Raw genomic sequence first — 7,010 nt, 5'->3', positions numbered from 1 at the left:
TAGGGACCTCTGGGTGCATTTTGGGCGAGTTAAAAGGGGTCTTGGGAGCATTGGGGGTCAAAGGGAACATTTGGGGGGGAGAGATTAAAGGAAAAATGGGGGTTAGGGGACATTTGGGGGTCCTTATTGGGGCCTGGGCGGGGACAGAAGGGGCAGCACCACAAGCAGGTGAGTCCTGAGACCCCCATGGTGTCCCCAAGAACCTCCTGGTGTCTTCAGTTTCCCATTTGGCACCCCGAGACCCCCTTGGTGTCTCCAATGTCCCCAGGGCCTCCCCATGGCCCCAATTCCCCCCTTGAAACCCCCCATTCCACTGTCCCCAAACCCCTCCCCACTGTTCCCAAACCCCATCTCTGATGTCCCCAACCCTCCACTCCCCCCCAGAAGGCCCTCCTGGACCCTCTCACCTCCAAAACAGCCCCGTCCCCCCATGCTCACAGAAAGGTCAAGGGCATCTGGGGACACGTTGAGGACACATTGGGGACGCTTGGAGGGCACTGGGTGATTACTGGGGGATACTGGAACACACCTGGGGGAACCAGGGGGCACTGGGAGGGACTGGGGGATTATTGAGGGATGCTGGGAGGGTGCTGGGAGGGACTGGGAGATTACCAGGACACACAGGGAGACACTGGGAGGTTACTGGGCCATACCGGGGATTACTGGGTGCTCACTGGGGGATCATTGGGCCATACTGGGGGGCAGTGGGAGGTCACTGGGAAACACTGGGTTGTCACTGGGGGGGTTACTGGGCCATACTGAGAGCCACTGGGACGTCACTGGGCTATACTGGGGGCACTGGGATCCCTTTACCTGGATGTGGTTCATCTCCCTGCAAAAAATTTGGGTGGCACCGTCAGGACCCCCCTCTGAGGGCTCGGGGACCCCCTAAAACCCAATTATAGGCTTTAGGCACCCCTGAGCTCCCCTCCCTGTGGGGTCTCTGTGTGCTGAGTTTTGGGGGTCTCTGGGGTTCGGGGGGGTTCAGGACCCGCTTTCCCTGCGGTCGGTCCGCCCAGCCGGCATGGGGCGCTGTGGCACGAGCGGCAATGGCGGCGCCGCGCGGGGCCTCTTGGGAGTTGAAGTTCCCTCGGAAACTCCGCCGGCGCCTGCGCAGTGCAGCCATGGCGTTTAAACAGCCCCCCCCTCCCGCCCCCGGAGGGTTCCAAGGCCCCCAGCCCTTTGAGGGACCTCCTAAACCCCTTCAGGCACCTTCACCCTCCCCTCTGAGCGCCCTCAGGACACCAAATCCCCTCCGCGACCCCCCGAGAGCCCCTCACGGACCTCAAACCTCCTTGGGAACCCCCGAGCCCCTCCTCTCCACTCTGCCGAGCCCTCCAGCCTTCCCGCCCACAGCCGCGCTCCCCGCAGCCCCCGAGCGTATCCCCAGCCCCGCCGCAGACCCCGCCAGGGCTCACAAAGTCGGAGCAGATTCCGCTCTCGCCGCCATCGCTTTCCCGGCAGCCACCACGGGGCTGTGCGCGCGCACCGCCGGCAGAGACCCCGCCCCGCTCAGCCAATCAGCGCCTGGTACCTCTCCCCGCCCGCCCCGCCCCCTTTTCCGCGCGGGGCACGCCGGGAGTTGTAGTTGCAGCGGCTCAAAGCTCCAAACTCCCCCAGACTCAATTCCCCACGGGCGTTCCTGGGGCAGAGCGGGGCAGAACCAGGGCGGGGACGGGACGGGCATTGGGTGGAAATCATTATAAAAACTGTAACCCCTGCGTTGGAAGGGATGGGTGTGGGTTTGTATTCCTGGAGCCTGGATGCTCATGGAAACCTCTGCTGCTTCTTTCACCTCCTACCCAATTTTGCCTGGAGTCTTTTTCCCTCTGCAGCCTTTTAGGCAGCAACGTTTATGGGGTTTATGAGGACACGGTCTTTATGAGGAGAGCCTCTTATGAGGTGTTTGGGCTTTCTGAGGACAGCACCTTTATGACCTGCATGGGCTTTATGCAGAGGGATCTTTTACAACGAGAGCTCTGTCATGAGGTGTGTGGGGTGTATGAGGACAGTGCTTTTATGACATTTATGGTGTTTATGAGAGCAGAGGCTTTATGATGTGCGCCCCTCTGAGGTGCAAAGGCTTTATAAGGACAGAGCCTTTATGAGGTTTATGGCATTTATGAGAACATCTCCTTTATGATGACAGCCCCATGAGGAGGTTTATGGGCCTTATCACGACAGGGGCCTTATGAGGCCTGCACTGTTGTGAGGTTTGTGAGGGTCATGAGGACAGTGCCTTTATGAGGCTGCACCATTATGGGGTGAATGGATTCGATGAGCACAGAGACCTTTTGATGCCTGCCCCATTGTGAGGGGGATGGGGTTTATGAGGAGAGAGACTTTATGAGGACGTTTATGAGTTTTATGAGGACATCATCATTATGACATGTATGGGCCTTATGAAGACAGAGTTTTTGTGATGAAAGCCCCATTATGAGGTTGTTGGGCTTTATGAGGACAGTGCCTTTATGGGGCCTGAACAATTATGAGGTGAAAGAGCTTTATGATGCTGAAACCTTTATGAAGTTTCTGGCATTACTGAGGTCATCGGGTTTATGATGAGAGCCCCATGGTGAGGGGTATTGGCTTTGTGAGGCCACTACTTTGATGAGGCTGCACCATTCTGGGGTGTATGGGATGTATGAGGAAATAACCTTTATGATGAGAGCCCCATTATGAAGTGGATGGGCTTTATGAGTCCTGTTGCCTTGGAGTTTTGATTTTGTAGGTTTTGTAGATTTTAACAGTAGTTGTACAGGAATTGTAGCTTTTAATGTAGCTGCATTTTATCCTTTACCCTTAACACAGTAGTTACACAGAGCCAACCCTGTTACCCAATTCCCATATCAATCCCCCCAAATTCCATTAACCTCTTTGGTCTCATTTTCAAGGTAGAATTTTAGAGAACACCCTAAAATCTGCACAAGGGTCCATCCAAGGGGCTGGAAGCTAGCTGGGTCCTGGAGGAGACAGAACACAAGCAGAGCCCTGCCCCATGCTGAGGGGGTCTTGTCATCAGGTGTCTTCTGGGGGGTTTGTTCAATACCTGTTGATTCAAACCCAAAAAATGAAGGGTAAACAGAGCTTTGTCTACTTGGGATGTCATATTCCTCCGTTTTTGTTTTAAAAGTATTGTTTTTAATACAGAGCACACATTTCTTGCACCTGGGATAGGCACAAGTGATAACACCACATTTATGGTTTCTTTTTGTTTTGTTCCCCCCCAATTTTTTTAATTTCTTTTTCTTTCTTTTTTATTTCTTTTTTCCACTTCTTTCCTTTTCCCTTTCTTTTTTCTTTTTTCATTTTTCCTTTCTTTTCTCTTTTTTCCTCTTTTCTTTCTTTTCTTTTTCCTTTTTTCTTTCTTTTTCTTTTTCTTTTCTTTTTTCTTTCCTTTCCCTTTTTTCCTTTTTTCTTTTTTTTCTCTTTTCTTTCTTTTCTCTTTTTCCTTTTTTCCTTTCGTCTTTTTCTTTTTTTATTTTTTCTTTTATCTTTCTTTTCTGTTTTTCCTTTTTTCTTTCTTTTTTCTCTTTTCCTTTTTTCTTTTTTTCTATTTTTTCTTGCTTTTGTCCTTTTTAATTTTTTTTTTAAAATTTTGTTCCCTTTTTTCTTTTTTTCCTGTTTTCTTTTTTTCCTTTTTTCTTTTGTTCATTTTTTTTTGATTTATCTTTTTTTTAACATTTTTTGTTTTCCTTCTTTTTTTCTTTCTTCCTTTTTTCTTGTTTTCTTTTTTTGTTTTTTATCTTTTTTTCCTTTTTTCTTTCCTTATCTTTGTTTTCTCTTTTTTCCTTTTTACTTTCATTTCTCTTTGTCCTTTTTTTGTATTTCTTTTCTCCTTTTTCCCTTTGTCATGGTTTTACCCAGTCAGTCAGCCCCTGGGGCTGACAATGGTTTTGTCCAGATGAATTTCCAGACAAAAAGCCAATTAAAACTCTCAGTAACACCTTTGCTAATTACATCTTAAAGAAAACAGAATAGAAGAGTTGTGTTGCAGTTAAAATTAGGGGCAGCAACCATGTAGGAGGCGGCGGGCCCGAGGAGGGCCAGGCCCCCTTCTCCCCTGGCTTGGGCCGGGGGACAGGTGTAGCACTGAAACCCCCCCTTCTCTCTTGTAAGAGAGTGAAGAAAAAAAAAGTTTAAAAGACTGACCTCTTGGACAGAAACTGCGGCAGAAGAAATTCCAGCAAAGAGATAACAGAGCATCCAAGGTCGAAGCTGGCAGCTGAAGCTGCAGCAGGAGAGAGGAGTGCGAAGGAGGGACTTGCTTCTTCCCCCCTTTTGCTCTCTCCCTTCAGCAGGGAAAAGACTGAAAAATAAATCCTTGCTATCTGTGAAAGTTTGTTGGAGTGAGGAGACCCCCATGCGACTCACAAAGGAGCTTGTGGATGTACAAGGAAGCCGAGACTTCATGAAAAAGACTGAAATGAAGCAGAATTTTGTTAAAGATTTATGACCCTGAAAGGAACGAGGCTTACACTGGAGCAAAAGTGACTCAGGTAAGCTTGAGATCTCAGTGAAAGATCCATGCTGCTAGTGCTGGAGATTTGTGACCCTGAGAGAACCTACGCTGGAGCAAGAACGGTTCAGGTGGGGATGTTGGGATCTGTGTGTGGGATCCATACTGCTACTGAAAATTTATGACCCTGAGGAAAACCCACGCTGGAGTGAGACGGCTCAGGTGGGATGTTGGGATCCATGTGTGGGATCCATGCTAGACCCATGCCAGAGAAGTCTGTCAAGGACTGTTCTCCTGTGGAAGGGACCTCCATAGGGAACAGGGGTGAACTTATAAGCCATTATCCCCTGTAACCCTGTGGAAGAAAATCCATGGTAGGCAAGTGTCCCCTTGCAAGCCCATGGAAGAGAAAACTTCAGGGCCTGGGTAACCCCCAGCCTCCAATCTTAGCCCAGAAGGGAGGTAAGCCCAGCCCTGGAGGCCGACACAGAGCGAGAGAGAAAAGGAAAAAAAGTTCCAGCTGCAACGAAAGTGCTGCAGAGTTACTGAAGAGAGAGAGCTGGAACTCAGAGAATGGAGAATGAGACTACTTTTCCTCCTTGGACTATATCAAAAGGGGGGAGAAGTATTTCTGTAAATACATAGCACTTTTACCTAAGTAGCATTATTGTAGATGTAATTCTTTAGTAGCTTTTAGTGTTTATTTTGCTAGTAATAAATGATCATATTATTTTCCCCAAATCCTGTCTCTTCTGTCTGCATAAACCTTCTCTCAACTAATAATAATTGTGTGGGGGGTGTGAAAGGAAATTAACACAGAACAAAACCACAACACAAGTTGAAGGTACCATATACCTTACCAAGTGCTCTTAAAACTCTGTCATTGATTCACTTTCTTGACGAGACATGGACTTAATAATCCAAAAGTAATTTACACAGTTGAAGAGGGTTGAAGGCAATGACCAATAAAGAGTTGATACAATCAGAGATGAAGGACTCTGCTCACCTACCTTTTTCCTGACTGTTCTCACACTTCTGGAGGAAAAAGTAGCGTGAGATTGGGAAATACTCCAGACTGCTCTTGTGCAGACAAAGAGGAGGGTGTTCTTCAGGAAGGAGGGAGAAATAAGTAGGAAATCAATGTCAGTTATGTACAGATGAGTGTTAACAATGTATAAAAGCACTGCTGTCCATTGCTTAGAAAGAGAAGATAACACATCAAACTTTATAAATTATCCATGTGAACACATGAGAGGAATATTCAGATGCAGGGGAGGAGCTCGTGGGGCACTTTGTTACGTGTCCAGCATGATCCTGAATTATGTCCATGTTATTATCAAACCATTGCCAATAGATCAGTGTAATTAAACCAGCTATCTAAAAGTATGTAATTTATCAGTTCTAACAGAAACATGGAAACTCAGCTGTGGACAGCGTAATGAACTTTCTGCTTGTCTCATCTAGTCTCCTCAGCTGACCTGAGATGACAGCTGGTGAAAGTCAAATATAAAATATTTCAGTGTGTCCATGGGTAAGCAAAAAGGTACAGAAAATGTTTGTTCTCCAAATGTTTGCCACAGCTCGAGTTAATTATTGTAAACTAAGGTATCTTGAGGCAAGATGATGGACTGGGATTGAAACAGTAATCTCAAAATCCAAGTTGGTGTTTCAAACCATTCACAGATTAGAACTTCTTCCCAGTAATATGTTAACCACAAGCGAGTGTGCAATCCTTTAATTAGATGTGATGCCAAAAGCCAACTGCAAGCTGAGATGGCACGAGCCAGAGCAGAGTGAAGAGATCCACAAGGACAAACGTATGCGACATCAGGCACACAGACACCATAAATGTAAAGTGGGGCTGAAACTCTGCAGGTGCACCTTTCATTGTCACGCACCTAATCTTGTCTGTACATTAATAACCCATACTATATTATTATGCATCTTTTCTGGTTTTGTTAGAGCAACAGCAGTGCAGTTGGGGAGTTAGATTGACATTGATAGCTGCCTGGAGCACATGCTGGCGAGAACTGTTCTTACCTTGGTGTCACATGCCTGAGCATCTTTGGTGTGAGCTGACGATGAGTAGTGGTGTGTGGCAGGAGTGGGAGGGAGCCTGCGGATCAGAGAGGCACATGGGTGCGGTGTGCCCCGTACTTCCATCTGGGTACTCCAGGAACACGATGTGTTTCAAGGCAGCTGGGGAGTGAAAGGTGGCAATCACTGCCTCCTGATCCTGAGGAAGGGGCCGTGCTCTCCGTCGCTCGCAGGAGGCCCTCGCAGAGGGGAGCGGGGGCCCATAAACAGATGAGTCAGCCTTCTGCGTCCAGGTGCCTTACTCATTTCCTAGATGCCGTGCTGCAACACATTCAGACATTCATCAAGTTACCAAACACTCTACAACAGCAACAGAAAGTCAATGAAGGTTTATATGTCATTGCTAGTTTCCTGAGTATCCAGGGAGTGATTGACTGCATTCACATTCCCACTGTGGCACAAGTAGATAATGAGATGTATAGGAGCAGGAAGCCTTCCCACAGCATGAACATGC

The sequence above is a fragment of the Myiozetetes cayanensis genome, unplaced genomic scaffold (genome assembly GCF_022539395.1).
Source record: "Myiozetetes cayanensis isolate MyiCay16 unplaced genomic scaffold, myiCay2020 scf280, whole genome shotgun sequence".
Classification (NCBI taxonomy): domain Eukaryota; kingdom Metazoa; phylum Chordata; class Aves; order Passeriformes; family Tyrannidae; genus Myiozetetes; species Myiozetetes cayanensis.
This window is presented reverse-complemented; position numbering follows the sequence as displayed.